The sequence below is a fragment of the Sinohyriopsis cumingii genome, chromosome 5, assembly GCF_028554795.1.
Source record: "Sinohyriopsis cumingii isolate HCF-2022 chromosome 5, ASM2855479v2, whole genome shotgun sequence".
In the NCBI taxonomy this organism is placed as follows: Eukaryota; Metazoa; Mollusca; class Bivalvia; order Unionida; family Unionidae; genus Sinohyriopsis; species Sinohyriopsis cumingii.
In genome coordinates, this window is record NC_142965.1 from 19,309,136 (window position 1) to 19,326,606 (window position 17,471).

General features: G+C 35.0%; 1 protein-coding gene across 1 annotated transcript in view; it reads right to left on the bottom strand.

Moving 5' to 3' along the window:
* LOC149798735 (short stature homeobox protein 2-like) overlaps positions 1-17,471 on the bottom strand; it is a 51,267-nt gene that overhangs the window by 18,048 nt on the left and 15,748 nt on the right. The gene's annotated exons all lie outside the window — the stretch shown is intronic.

Here is a 17,471-nt window from a genome sequence, read left to right on the forward strand (position 1 = left end):
TTGGTTGGACTCATCAATTTAATTAACATTTTAATTTAGTGCAAACTTCCCTTGATTAATCTATGTATCAGTATATATTAAAATTTACCTACAATCCTACGCCTCGACACCATAATATTGAATCGGTGTATTTGGCAGTGGATTATCTGTATCAAATACCTGTAGAAAGATTTGGTGACTGACGTGGTAGGCCACTACTTCGTGCATTCAGGTTATGGGTTCACCAGGGATCCTATAGGACGTATAGCGTACGACCTGAATAATTAAAGTATGAACCCGGCCTCAAAGATTCCTGGAAATTGAGCAGGTTACTAAAATACCTTGGCTGTGCATGTAGAAAGTGCGAGACTATGATTTGTGGTACCAAACGTTAACTTGCTTTCGCAAATTTTGATCAGTTTTGGGGCCAAATTCAAGTGGATCGCGAATCTATGACAAAGTTTGATAAAAAGAAAAAACGGCAAAACGTATACAATGTTCTGAACTTAAGGATTGGTTGGTTTCATAGTTTACGTACACCCTGCATAAGCAAACCAGAAAAAGATTTTCGTTTAGAAGGGTATATGAGAGTCACAATGATGACTACTATAGAATAGATATAGTAAATGTACACACATTTCAAAAACTTTATAATGGGCATAAATATAGTATGGTACAGATGGAAGTTTTCTATGCTAATTAATTACAATCGAACTGTCGTGCACAACGTCTTTACTAAGATTTTTAAAGAGCAAAAAATCAGGAAAAAAATACAATGTCATGAAGGAAGTAAACTGTATAACCAAAGAGACAGGAAAAAAGAGAATTGTATAAACAAAATGTCAAGGAACTGGAAAAAGAAAATATCAAAACGTTTTCCACCTGCTCTCAAACAAAAAGGAGTCAGTGGCGAAAACATTTAATCAAATTCTTAAGACTATGATGTGAATTTTTTTTCCCTGACAATTAACCAAGAAAATGATATATTAAAAAGTCTTATTGATGGATATTATATGTCATACCAGAGATCAATAGACATGCAAGCAATTGAATCAAACAAGGAACAAAATTAGTCTAAATTGGAATCTATCAGCTTGATACACGAAAAACGTTTACAAAGGCTATATTCCTAACTTCACAAAAGAGATCTCTTAAATCAGATAAAAAATTAGAAGATTTTTCTGTAAATAAATTAGAAAACTAAAAGAGCGAGGACAAACAATACTAGGCCAAAGACACAGTTGTTGATGATATTGAAGAAAAGAATGCTAATGTAATAGGCTTTGCTTCACCCGATAACTTAGAAATCAAGGTCATCTAAGTGGACACATATATTTCCTGCAAATGTAAAGTGTAATTTAATATATAAAGATCCCAAATGTATCACACTGTTTATACTAATTTCGTCAGACTACCAAGACCTTAGTAAGGAAAAAATAGATATGACCCAAATCAAGAAGTAACAATGACACCAAGCATGATGAAAAATACATTTCGTTTAGTAAGAACGCTTGACTTTATAGATATGAAAGATGTTCCGATAGAAAAACAATAAGATTAATTGATATGTGTCGCTTTATTAAGCAATCTCTGTGACAACATCTACAAATCATCCCTTGTAAAAACCATTTGCTCAAACATTTAATCTGTAGCATTGATTTCGAACTTCTGAAGAAAAAAAGAACTTTAATCTAAGTTTTATTATTTTCTTACAGTGATAGACGAACAGAAAGACAGACGAATAGTATGTATGTATGTATGTGTGTGTGTGTGTGTGTGTGTGTGTGTGTGTGTGTATGTATGTGTGTATGTGTGTGTGTGTGTATGTATGTATGTATGTATGTATGTATGTATGTATGTATGTATGTTTAAAGGCAACAGCACAATCATATCAGTGTAGTGCCTGATAAATGTTGCACAATTAAATTCCAAATTAAAACAATTGCAGAAATCGTTTTAGATAAACCTTTCGAAATGAAAGATATACATGTTTTCCAATATCACAAAACATACAAAATAGACATGTTATCCTATATGATAAAACATACAAGATAGACGTTTTCTTATATGATAAAACATACAATATAGACATGTTTCCTATATGATAAAACATTAAAGATAGACATGTTTTCCCAAATGATAAAACATTGAAGATAGACATGTTTTCCTACATGATAAAACATAGAAAATAGACATGTTTTCCTATATGATAAAACATAGAAGATAGACATGTTTTCCTATATGATAAAACATAAAAGATCGATATGTTTTCCCAAATGATAAAACATAAAAGATCAAATGATACAAATATTAATATAAAAGTGTAAAAGTAAAAGAGAACATTAAAAAAGTAACATTACAAGTAATGAAGTCTTTTCATTAACACCAATATAAGACTGCAACTGACTGTTTCTGTTTTTACGAGTAAACCGTGTTTGGTGAACACTTCGGATATCACGAGAGTTGCAAATTAAGGTTTTTAAACTTTTTCGTTGTGGAAGTCACAGGAACAATATTTTTTCTTCAAAAAAGAATGAAATAATGAAAAAAAAAATAACGAGAGCCTTCGATATAGCTATCGGATATGAGTAAGCTTCTTACTTTAGCATAAAAAACACAAAGGTTGAATCAATGGGTAACATAAAATAACATAGAGGCTGAATCGGGTAACCGACTATCAATGGCCTTGTGGGCATTGCAATGGAAACGGCAATCGTATTGCCATTTTAAACGTATTATACAAAGCTCTATTATAATTATTGGAGGTTCTCACTTCATGGCATTTTCTCTGAGAAAGTATTGCCTAAGATTAGCTTGGGGAAAAAAGAACAAAATGTCCCCTATAGTCATACAAGATTGCGAAATTAATTGGACTAGAAGAGAGTTTCGAAGTAAAATGAAGTGAACATTCGACTTTAATCAAATCCTGTGCAAGAAGGCGCAGGACGTCACGGTCTGTTCATCAGTACATGTTCGCCACAACCCTCTTTAAATAGCGCTTATTTGTCACTATGGTCTTTAATATGTAGTAGAAAAGTTATCTTGTGTTCCAGGATGGGTCCTAAATATTTGGTCCCCTCCACTACGTGTATGAAAGTACCAATATTTAGTCCCCTCCACTACATGTATGAAAGTACCAATAAGATATCATTTTGGTCCCCTCCACTACGTGTATGAAAGTACCAATAATATATCATTTTTAATCATCTTGTATTACATACAGCTGGCAAACGTGCGTATGCACAGTTTTATATTTCAACAATATAAACCGCTTGTCTTCTTACCATTTTTCAACTAGTTTAAGCATGTCTGTTTAAGCATATCTGTTTAAGCATGTATGTTTAGGGCGTTCAGTAGTATACACGATTTGAGACCTATAGCAGGTCACAAGATCGTCGACATATTGTAAACAGTCAATTGACTGGATCTGATAATTTGCCTGATTTTAATTTTAACATTGACAAGCGTGACTTACAACATGCTGCCCTGAACAATACCTGTATCATGAGGACAACCTTCAAAATTTGTCGTACCGACCTTGACTTTCAAGCGTCAGAGAGTACGATGGTCATGAAGCCCCTTAGAATTAAGATTAAGTAAGTATTTATAATGCTGTATACCAATAAGCAATCTCGAAATTAAATAAAGACGTATACTTTGTATTCTTATTATTTGAATGCCTATCTCATATAAACATCAATCCTGTCTAGATGGGTATGTCTAGACGAGTAAATCAGATACAAACATCAAGCCTGTCTAGATGGGTATGTCTAGATGAATAAGTCTGAAACAATCTGCAAGCCTCTCTAGATGAGTATGTCTAGATAGGTACATCTGATAAAATCATCAAGCCTGTCTAGATGGGTATGTCTAGATGGGTAAATCTGATACAAACATCAAGCCTGTCTTGATGGGTATGTCTAGATGGGTAAATCTGATAAAACCATCAAACCTGTCTAGATGAGTGTGTCTAGATAGGTAAATTTGATACAAACATCAAGCCTGTCTAGATGGTTATGTCTAGATGGCTAAATCTGATAAAAACATCATGTCTGTGTAGATGGGTAAATCTGATAAAAACATCATGCCTGTCTAGATGGTTAAATCTGATATAAACATCAAGCCCGTCTAGATGGGTAAATTTGATGCAAACATCAAGCCTGTCTAGATGGGTAAATCAGATGCAAACATCAAGCCTGTCTAGATGGGTAAATCTAATACAAACATCAAGCCTGTCCAGATGGGTAAATTGATGCAAACATCAAGCCTGTCTAGATGGGTAAATCTAATACAAACATCAAGCCTGTCCAGATGGGTAAATTGATGCAAACATCATGCCTGTATAGATGGGTAAATCTGATACAAACATCATGCCTGTCTAGATGGGTAAATCTGATACTAACATCAATCCTGTGAACATGGGTAAATCTGGTACAAATATCAAGCCTGTCTAGATGGGTAAATCTGATGCAAACATCAAGCCTGTCTAGATGGGTAAATTTGATACAAACATCATGCCTGTCATGATGAGTATGTCTAGATGGGTAAATCTTATGCAAACATCAAGCCTGTCTAGATGGGTATGTTTAGATGGGTAAATCTGATGCAAACATCAAACCTGTCTAAATGGGTAAATTTGATACAAACATCATGCCTGTCAAGATGAGTATGTCTAGATGGGTAAATCTTATGCAAACATCAAGCCTGTCTAGATGGGTATGTCTAGATGGGTAAATCTGATGCAAACATCAAACCTGTCTAAATGGGTAAATTTGATACAAACATCATGCCTGTCAAGATGAGTATGTCTAGATGGGTAAATCTTATGCAAACATCAAGCCTGTCTAGATGGGTATGTCTAGATGGGTAAATCTGATGCAAACATCAAACCTGTCTAAATGGGTAAATTTGATACAAACATCATGCCTGTCAAGATGAGTATGTCTAGATGGGTAAATCTTATGCAAACATCAAGCCTGTCTAGATGGGTATGTCTAGATGGGTAAATCTGATGCAAACATCAAGCCTGTCTAGATGGGTAAATTTGATACAAACAGCATGCCTGCCAAGATGAGTATGTCTAGATGGGTAAATCTTATGCAAACATCAAGCCTGTCTAGATGGGTATGTCTAGATGGGTAAATCTGATGCAAACATCAAGCCTGTCTAGATGGGTAAATTTGATACAAACATCATGCCTGTCAAGATGAGTATGTCTAGATGGGTAAATCTTATGCAAACATCAAGCCTGTCAAGATGGGTCAATGTGCTGCTCTGGTGCCTGAAACCACATTAAAGAAGGAGCGAATCCGGAAAAAAATATTTTTCTTGAAGCTGAAATCTAGATTATCAGCAGCAGCAGCAGGATTATAACTGACAAAATAATTTTCGAAAAGTCTTATCATTTACACTGCAAATAGGTTTTCTACATTTAATTAACTGCATCTCATTTTGCTTAGTTTAAAGTCATTCTATATATTTGCTTATAAGCCGTTAATCTTTAGAGCGTGGTCTTTACATTTGGCAATCTTACTGTCATATGATTCTGGGAATATGTAATGAATCTTGTTTTAAAATAATGTCGAGAAGAAACAGGGACAGAATATTATATTTTAACACAATGAATCATAGCCATCCATAATATGGAGGATTAATGAAATTAAAAACTTATTTTACTCCAAACAAGCAAATAGAAGAAAGTAGGGTTAAAGAAAAAGTTCGGGACCCACCCAGTTCCCGAAAAAAGATACACACACTGATTTTGTCAGACCACAAGAAAACTACTTTTAACACCACCGCACTCATTCAGTTTCATATATTAGAAGTTTGCCACATAGAGCACGTAGTAATGTACACACATACATACACACACGTATGCAAAATCCATTATGTGATAAATTTCTTCATAAATACTATAAATCTACAAGCATGAATTTTCTTTGTGGAGCTTCAAAGTCTATATGCCATTTCGCATCATAAATACATTTTTTCGGTGAGCGCGATGATCATTGGTTCATTCAGAGTTTAGATCAAACCAGAATAAAAAATTCTCCATTCAGTTTGAAAGATGGTACAGTTTCAATGCACGAATAATCTAATAATGGATTAAATAAATGTGTAATATGAATTTGATGTAATAGTGGTTTGGTTTTTCTTTAACACCTCGTATGTAATTGCGCAATTTCGAGACGGGATATTATGCCATCGCATTCTCGTATTTTCCCTCTATCTTGGAACTGAATGTGTCAAATCCATTAGCACATTGTCAGTGAGAAGTCTTTGTACAGACATAATTATATCAGCCTATAATTTCCAACTGCCATGGTTATATATTGTTGTATCACAAATCGAACAATTTTTAATAGCATACGATGAGGAATTGAGTATAACTTTTTTGATTGCATAATTTGATTATCTTACTCTGTAGAGATGCGGCAGAAAATTCTTTTTGCATAAAATAAAGGATACTATAGATTGTATTCATTTGAAAATTTGAAGACATGATTGTTTAAGTTTGGACAAGCTACGTTCGACTACGCTTCTTTAAACAGTAGAGATATTTTGAAGCCTCGTTTATTAAGTCGGATAAAACACCACGGATAAAAAGCCACTAAGTCTTAGATTATTAAGCCGGATGAACCACCACGAAATCTTAAATTATTAAGTCGTATCAAACACCACGAAATCGTAAATCCTGTTTGCACATTAGTTCTTTCTAAATGGTATATAAAAGAGAGACACTCATTAATCGTATACTCTCTGAACACATTCAGAAGAACCTCGGATATTTCTGCGACACAAAAATATGTCTGAGATATTGACGCATTACTTGACAGAACAATTATACCTTTTTTCACCAGAAATTTCTCATCAAAACAGAAACACCAGTCTATACGGACCACATCAGTTATTTCTACGATCAGGTTGACCGAAGGACTGACCAAAACTTTAAAAATGGAAATTGTTCGATGCACTCGTAACTTCTCTGTCAATTCTTGCTTTGTAAACAGCCGAATGGCATCTATCGACATACAGTCGATGTAAAATCCGTAAGATTGACATCGACGTTCTTCCAAAAATGAGATATTGAAATGATGTGCCAGAAGTTTACACCAAGACGATTTCTTTGTCCAAATTTAAGGAAGTGTTTTTCAGAACATTGCAAGGGTACACACATATGGCCGTGTTAAAATTCACTTTATGTGTATATTCGTAGTTCACGTGATATAAAGATCGATTTTTTTACATGAAAAATAAACTTTGAAGTTAATGTCTATGGTTTAAATTGGAAAACAAAAATAAAAAGTAGTTGAACTTTCGAAAATGACTAATGAAAAGATTAATTCCAATTTTTCAATGCAATTGTTTTCTTTCTGTTTAGAATAAAACTCAGTCTGGAGTTGCAACCATGTGATCAGAAGAAAAAAAGATTTTCAATTCTTGGAATATTATTAATTTACGCAAAACACTTCTTGGATAGATATAACCTTAGTTTAACGAGATCCTATGAATATATGACTTTCTAGAATCCGAATATTTCCTTTTGCATCAAAAGTAATATTTATTACAATATCTACAACAGAATATAGCAACATATACAACAGGTAATGCAACACATACAACAGTATATAAAAACATATACAACAGTATATAACAATATATACAACAGGAAATGACAACACCTACAACAGTATATAACATTTACAACGGTATATAACAACATATACAACAGTATATAACAACATATATATCAGAATATGCAACACATGCAATAAAATATAATACCATACAACAGATTATATATTTTTTTCGTGACAATGAATTACATACGCTTTCATATGTCGGGCATTTTTTTATCTTTGGCGCTGTAAACATTCTTGCCTTTTTTTTACTCATATTTTACACAGTCTTCAAAGAGTCTTTTGTTCAAAATAGTCACCGTGCAGATCAAAGTTGAAGTATCTGTTGAAATATGTATTCTTCGCTGTTACTGACACTTGTTTACCTGACACTACCTGAATTTTTCAGTCAAATATCAGAACAGTTTTCAGTTTTATTCAAAATTATTCCTGACACTACCTGAATTTTTCTGTCAAATATCATAACAGTTTTCAGTTTTATTCAAAATTATTCCTGACACTACCAGAGTTTTTCTGTCAAATATCATAACAGTTTTCAGTTTTATTCAAAATTATTCCTGACACTACCAGCGTTTTTCTGTCAAATATCAAAAACAGTATTCAGTTTCATTCAGAATTATTTTATCAGAAACACGTACCAGAATTTCAACTTTAAATTTGTGTCATTTAAATCCATTTCATTCATTTTGAAACCAATTTATTTATTATACTTTCTTTTTGATATTTCTTTTACAGTTTCTCTAACCTTATGATACACTTTATAGTATTAAGAAAACAGATGTTTACTTCCACGTACATTGACATTCTACCCTATGATGTAGCATCTTCTTTAATGTTTTCTTTTTAGCTTTGCTTACCTTCACTTTTTATCAAAGCTCATTATTCATCAGAGACTGTGCTTTCTCGATATCTTATAATCAGCAGGTACTTAATGGTTTAGAAAATCAACATAATAGTGAATTATTCCTTCATCTAGGTGAAGACCATTCGCTAGTTATACAGTTTGTTTTACATTACATCATACACCTATGGATATTTGATTGTTTGAATCAAGAAATAAATAAATGTCTATAACATTAAACTAATATATCGGTTTGTCACGAAACTATGAAATCTTTGTAAAATATATGATTGAAAATGTGCATGGTTCTTTATTTTTCCGTTGCTGGGGTGTATAACTTCAACCTTAGCTATTTCATAGTTCGGTTCATCTACTGCTGAAGGTCCAATGTGTCGGCCATGAGAAACCATATCACTCTGAGCTCTCTTGCCGTGGATTGAACTACAACTAGGGTACTTTTAGCCCATATTTTCTGGGTATCGTCTCAATACAGACGGGTTTAGTCGGGAAGATGTCCACTTCTCGTAAGCAATCTACAGCTATAGAGTTTCAGTGGAAGTCGTGTATGTCGGGAAGGGCAGGATTGGCAGTTGGGAGTTGCAACCCGGATGCTGGGGTCAGTTGGTTCGAAGAACGGTTCTGGTTTTCTTGGTGTGAGGGGCCGTGATCTAGACCAACGGGTCCGAAGAATAAGGACGCTATTAGGGGATTCTACAGCTGGCCGGAGAAGCGGATCACGCGAGGATGTTCTTTTACCATTGGACGGGAGATGTTTTACCACTGGACGGGAGACGTGAAGTTGGAAATGTCCCACTCTCATAGACAGAACGCCACTAGATAGATAACATCATACGCTCCATTTTGAATCAGTTGAACTCGATATCACTTTAAGTGTCAAAATATAATTCAGTGTCTAAGCGTGAGATCGAATTAATTTTCAACATATGGGCGAGACTCTAACTCAGTATCACTATATTGTGAAAATGAACCATACACCTATTATACTTGTTGATGTACCATACACCTATTATACTTGTTGATGTACCATACACCTATTATACTTGCTGATGTAGTACCATACACCTATTATACTTGTTGATGTACCATACAACTATTATACTTGTTGATGTACCATACACCTATTATACTTGTTGATGCACCATACACCTATTATACTTGTTGATGTACCATACACCTATTATACTTGTTGATGCACCATACACCTATTATACTTGTTGATGCACCATACACCTATTATACTTGTTGATGTACCATACACCTATTATACTTGTTGATGCACCATACACCTATTATACTTGTTGATGGACCATACACCTATTATACTTGTTGATGCACCATACACCTATTATACTTGTTGATGTACCATACACCTATTATACTTGTTGATGCACCATACACCTATTATACTTGATGCACCATACACCTATTATACTTGTTGATGTACCATACACCTATTATACTTGTTGATGTACTACCATACACCTATTATACTTGTTGATGCACCATACACCTATTATACTTGTTGATGTACCATACACCTATTATACTTGTTGATGCACCATACACCTATTATACTTGTTGATGCACCATACACCTATTATACTTGTTGATGTACCATACACCTATTATACTTGTTGATGCACGATACACAAATCGTACTTGTGATGAACCATACATACATCATTCGTACTTGTTGAGTAACCATACACCCATCATACTTGTTGAGGAACCACACACCTATTATACTTGTTGAGGAACCATACGCCCATCGTACTTGTCTGAAACCATAAACCCATCGTGCTTGTTGATGAACCATTCATCAGTCATACTTTTCAAAATAAATTTAATACAGTGATCGTGTCGATTGATCAATATAACAACGATACTTGTTTATAATTTGAATATAAATCATATTTGGTGATAGCTGATCATGCCAATTGATATGCGATCATTGATGTATATTTGTTGAATTCCGTGCTTTGATCGGTTCCCTTGATGAACTTTGCGCGCATCATTATGTTATTTCCGTGGTTGGACTTTATGCGCCTGAGTAAGGTCTCCGATTCATTCATTATTCATTTGCATTATGAATAAAAATCATATTCACGTAACTGTGTTTAGTGTTTTCGTTGGATCCACGCCCACCAGGCTTAAATCCTGCTAAACCATCATTAATTGAAAAAATAGTCCTTCTGGTAAAGAGCGTTTAAACATGAATTGACATGGTTATACATAAACTGACATGCTTAGACATGACTTTACATGGTTATACATGAATTGACATGGTTATACAAGAACTGACATTCTTAGACATGACTTTACATGGTTATACATGAATTAAGATGGTTATACATAAATTGACATGCTTAAACATTAACTGACATACTTATATCCCATTACTCCGTGCAATCATATCGTTTCGTAATTACGATATAACTACTGTTGGTGTTGTTGTTGTTGTTGTTTTAGGGTTTAACGCCATTTCTCAGCACAAGATAGGCTATATATGGAGGCCAGTACAAATGGTGAAGAAGGAACCCGTGAAAACCAAGGAAAAAACCAACGACCCACGAGAAGCTACTGGCAAACTTTCTCACGTACCCACATTGGCCGAGCTTGAGAATCGAACCCACGCAGACAGAGGTGAGATGGCAGTGATCCGTAACGGTGAGGGCGTTAGACCACTCGACCACTCAGTGCCCCGTGATATAACTGATTTCCTATGATATGATCAGAAGGGAGATACATTATCGTGTATACTAGCCGAACTGGAAAACCTGTCATATATACCAGTCTTAATGGAAACCCTGTCATATATGCCAGTCTTGCTGGAAACCTTATCATACATACCAGTCTTACCAGAAACCCTGTCTTGTATACCAGCCTTAATAGAAACCCTGTCATGTATACCAGTCTTATAGGAAACCCTATCATTTATACCAGTCTTATAGAAAACCCTGGCATGGATACCAGCCTTATTCACAGACAAACTGGCTAAACACCTGTGAATCCTTCTGTAATGCAGAAATAAATGAAAGATGACTCAGGTTCTAGGAGTTTGCCACCTACAACAATCTTGTGCTTGCCAACACGTATGGCACTAACAAAGCATCTTGAAGATGGACCTGGCACAGTCCAGATGGACAACATCAAAATCAGATTGACTACATCTTGGTTAAAAAATGATTGAGCACAGCACTGATTATCGCCAGAACACGAAGTCTGCCAGAAGCAGATATTGGAAGTGACGATGATTTATTAATGAAAACGTTTCTTCTCCTCCTGAAAATGATCAAAAAGCTTAAACAACCCAAGAATAATATTTGACCTTGACAAATTGAAAGATCCGAAAGTCGCAGAAGCCTCCCAGGCAACGATAGATTGTAACTTTGCACCATTGATATTCCTGGACAACCAAGACACCGACATCGAGTCCTTACCTACCACATTCAACATAGCTGTGACTAGCACAGCTAACGAGATCATTGGCAAATATCGTCGAACAAAGAAACATTGGATCACAACAGATGTCCTTGAACTATGTGACAAAAGAAGATAATTGAAAAAGGGAAAAAGAGATCAGGAAGGAGCTAGAAATTAAAAAAAAAGTGATAAACAACATGATCAAGAAAAGCATGGAAAAGGCAAATGAATCCTGGATAGAAAAGCAATGCTGCGAAATAGAGAACAGTCTGAGTAGAAATGCAGAAAAATGGCATATCAGCTGGTGAAAGATCTCACAACCCATAAACAAGAGAAAACTACCACCATTCAAGACAAGTCAGGTAAATGACGCACAGAAGATCCTCAAGCGATGGACAGAATACTTCTCAGAATTGTACAATCACAAGGAGATCCAGCAGTATGAAATAGCCTCTTGATGACAACCCAATTATTTGTGAGGAAGTAGAAATTGGAGTTAGGTCACTAAAGAAATGACGGTCAGCCGGCGTTGACAACATACCAGCAGATCTCATTAAGGCAGGAGGAGAAGAGGTTGTCACAGTCCTAACAACAATCTACAACAAGATATTGCAGACAAGAGAATGGCCCACCACATGGACTCAATCTTTGGTCATCGTGCTCCCCGGAAAGAAACCTACAGCTATGCCAAAACTACAGAACCATCAGTCTAATCAGCTACCCAAGCAAAATCATGCTGAAGATAATTCTCTACAGACTAAAGCTTCATGCAGAGAAAATTATTGATGAAGAGCAAGCAGGCTTCCGATGAGGAAGGAGCACTACAGAACAAATATTCAATCCCAGACTCCTTTGCGAGAACTACCTTCAGCATCATCATAATCTATACAACGTCTTCGTAGAACTTATGGGCAACTATGAGGAAGTACAACATCAGCTCAAACCTAATGAGAGTTGTTGAGCACCTCTATCCCAAAGCCACCAGCGCTGATGTGCTCGATTGTCATATCCATTTTTATGTATGCTTGTAAAACATGGACGCTCACATCAGATCTACAAAGAATGATTCAAACCTTCGAAATGAGATGCTACCACACGATCTTGGGTATCTCATACATTGACCATGTAACCAACGAAGAGGTATACAACAAGATCCAATGAGCCATCGGACCCTATGAAGACATCTTAACCACTGTTAAAAAGCGCAAACTGATGTGTGTTATGTATATTTAATTTAATTGTTTGCCTGTTAGTTTTAAAATATTTTTTATTCCATTACATGTTATTGTAATGTAATATTGTTTACTGGACTTGATTTCTTTTGGTTCAGAATTAAGTTCAGTTCTGTTTGACTTTTTTAAATTAATTTCATTGAAGTAAATACCTAATAATAGAAATATTGTATCTAGTTGCTGACCTTAAAATCAGTGAGAGTTTTGGTAAACAACTTTTTTTCTGTCTCCAAGTCAGAATCATTGAGCTGAATCAAGGTCATACCTGGACTACGTGACGTGAAGCACATGTTAATTCGTAAATAAACTTCTATTTTTTCTAGAATGAAGAAATCTTGACCCCCATCTGGGAATCTGTTTTGCGTTTTAGTTAGTCTTATAACTGATGGTATGATAAGAATTATATCAGTCGTGCCTTAACACTTGAGAAGTCAAGTTGTTTTATGGTGTGACCAGTTTGGGGGCTGAATTTTATTTTCTTCAAATTATTGAATTTCAAGTGATTGTTTTCCCTGGAAATACTAGTGCCCTAAATTAATTCTTGGACAAGGACATCTACCGAAATTTATACAGAATTCAAAAACTAGAATAATAATTTATGTGATTCAACAAAAGAATGTCGACACATCAATACAACGCTGACTATTGCATACGTCATCGCCTTCCATCTTGGATGTTCATCGGGATTTGATCTGTGATTCACTTAGAACTTTTCATTGATAGGACTTGTGTTTTTTAATTCTTGGATTACAGGTTGGATTTAATTCGCAATACGGTAAGTTCTTTTTTCTTATTTTTGTTACTTTGCAGTCTAGGTAAAAAAAAATTATTTGTTTAATTTTACAGTCAGGGAACAGTGCCTCAACATTGTAACTTCTCATGAAACAGTGACTCAACCACGATTGTAAATTTTCATGGAACAGTGCCTCAACCATGACTGTAAATGTGTTTTCAAAGACAATACAAATACTTAATATTAATAACTGTATCTTGAAATCTTATAGTATTATGGTATTCGTTTAAACTCTAGGGCTATAGATGGATGGAAACAAATTACTCTTTAAATGTCTTACATAATTTTGTTTTTAACAATGACAGACACATTCAGTAGTTGTAGATTGTCTGTATATTTGTAAATAAGATACCTATGATATTTCATGTTAAAAATATTTGCATGTTTTCTATATTAATTTGGATGTAGAGACTACGCAGTTTGAAGCATACAATTCTTTTCTTATCTTCCTTACGCTATCATCACACTAACTGAATCAATCAGTTCTTGCAGCCTATTGTAGTCCCCAAAACTATATTTACTCTTTTTCCCAATATATCCTGGAGACTTTCTGACCAAATATCAATATCACTTGCATTTAACTGAAACCAGTATTAAAGCCCAAACAGAAACTGAAACGTTCATTGAGTTCAAGCTCATGAATTTGGCATAGGCTCACAATGCAAATAGATGCAATCCGACAGGTTCTGTGAAGATCACCTGCACTAAAAGTTCCAGTCATTTTTTTACATCTTGTGCCCAAGGCAGTATGCAACACATGATAGTTTGATAGTTTTTGTGTTGCGTCCATGGCAGTAATTAACTAGATAGCTACATGTTGTGTTCAAGGCAGTACCAAACTAGATGGTTATATGTTGTGTCCACGGCAGTAACTAATAGAAGATAGTTACATGTTGTGTCCGAGGCAATACCTAACACAAGATGGTTACATGTTGCGTCCAAGGCAGTACCTTATGCAATATATTTTCGGTTCATCTTAACTTCTAGCTAATTGTACAAATATAATGAAGAAAGTATATGAGGAACTGCTCTGATGCCAAATAAAGAACATTATAGACGAAGGTAAATGAATAGTAATGAAGTCATAAGTAGCAACATTCATCCATTACAATTTGTGCAAACCATACATGTCATTCATAGGTTATAATTTGTGCAAACGATTACTTCGTGTATAGCTTTACTTCGTGTATAGCTTATAACTTGTGCCAACCTTACATTTTGTGCATAACTTATAATTTGCCCAAGCCGTAATTTTTTTACCTTGAGGAACATTAATTTTGAGTCTGGTTTCTATGAAAGTCAGGTGTCTGCTAGATAAGTCGCCTTGGACACAGATATGTCACGTTCTCAAAGAATAGTTTTACTAAGTTCGCAAAAAATACTAACTTAACCGTATAAATAGGTTTCGAGAAGTATAAATAGGTTTTCACGATTGCTACTGACCTTACCTCCTTAAAGTTTATAACATTGCAATGAGATTACAGAATCCATTAAAGCGCTATCTTCAAATCTAGAGCCCCGCATGAAATCCATTAGAGCGCTATGTCTTCAAATCTAGAGCCCCACATGAAATCCATTAAAGCACTATATCTTCAATTCTAGATCCCCACATGAAATCCTTTAAAGCGCTGTGTGTATTCAACTCTAGAGCCCCACATAAAATCCATTAAAAGCCCACTGTGTACTATAATCTAGAGCCCCACATAAAATCCATTAAAAGCCCACTGTGTACTATAATCTAGAGATCCACGTAAAATCCATTAAAAGCCCACTGTGTACTATAATCTAGAGACCCACATAAAATCCATTAAAAGCCCACTGTGTACTATAATCTAGAGACCCACATAACATCCATTAAAAGCCCACTGTGTACTATAATCTAGAGATCCACATAAACTTCATTCAAGGCAAGTTGTGTGTCAAAATCAAGATACACAATTCATTAAAAGCACATTGGATGTTAAAGTCTGGAAACACACACACACACACACACACACACACACTCCAGAGACCCACAAAAAGTCCACCATTAAATGTAGATTGTGTAAATAAATCTAGACACAGAAAATCCGTTAAAACACATTTTGTGTTAAAATCTAAAAACACACACAAAATGCATTAAAAGCAAACTGTGTATTAAAATCTAGACACACGCACACACACATACACACACACACACACTATTAAAATCACACTGTGTTAAAATCTAGAGAACTACATAGTGCATTAAAATCACATTGTGTTCAAATCAAGAGAGCCACACAAAATCAGTTAAAAGCACATTGCGTGTGTTAAAATCTATACACATGCAGAATAACATTAAACGTACACTTTGCGTTAAAATCTGGAAACGCACAGTTTTGAAGAAATTTTTTTTATTTGGTTCTTTTTTGTGGGTTTTCTTTGTGAGGGGGGTTGCATAAAAAGGTTAAGGGTGTCAAGCTGAAACGTCAGCGGTGAAACTTAAATGGACAGTTTGCCTGTGGATGTCAATCATGCTAATATCATCCTAACTTCAATAACGTCTCCTGCATAATGAACACACACACACACACACACACACACACACACACATTCGTCTCTATCCTTAAGGAAAATGAAACTGAAAGGGAACCAGCCTGTTTTGGCAGTGGCGTTATTTCTAACGATCATTCAGGTAAAACCGGCAAGAGAAACACTGTACACAATAATATATGTATAGCTACTGAGTAAAGAAATGTACAGATATTAGCCTAGGTACTAAGTACAAAATGTACAGTAAGCTAGCCACTTAGTAAAACAATGCACAGGAGTTAGCCTAGCTAGTGAGTAAAATAATTTACAACAGTAAACGTAGGTACTGAGAAATAAAAAGTACTGCAGTAAATCTAGCTACTGGGTAGACTTGCGAAGTTTGTATCTGCAAACGCTGCTTGTAATGATAAAACGTGAATAATATATGTAAGGACCGTTTCCAGACATCAAACGTTGTAACCGTGAGAGTAACAGTGTACAATACACAGACAGCCGGACTAGGTTCGTTTGATAATGTTACGATCACTGGGGCAGACGACCATACATGATAACAGTTATTAACATGTGTTCATTTCATATATAGGTTGCTTGTATTCTGTGTCCAAATTCAAAGGCATGTCTACATTTAGATGCTTAGTAAAAAATACGATGATTTGCTCCCATTCGATTTCTTTTCCATTCCATCCACCAACTTCAATATGTTCGTCCAATCAAATCATCTTTTTCCCTGTGGTTCCAAGCTATTATTATCGTAAAATGCCTCTATAACTAGGACAACAACAAAACTAAGATTTCTTCGAAACGCGATGAAAAACTATAAATTAGATTTTGATATAGACAACCTTGCGTATGTATATGTAGCAGGACCATATATTTTATAATTCTATATATTCATGTTTAAATGAGGCAGAATTGGGTATTTTATTATTTTATACAATTAATGTTTATTGATGAGTGAAATAAAGTCATCAGTTGCGATTATTGTGTAATTCTCATTTTAGACATATTTAGCCAATTAGGAAACCTTG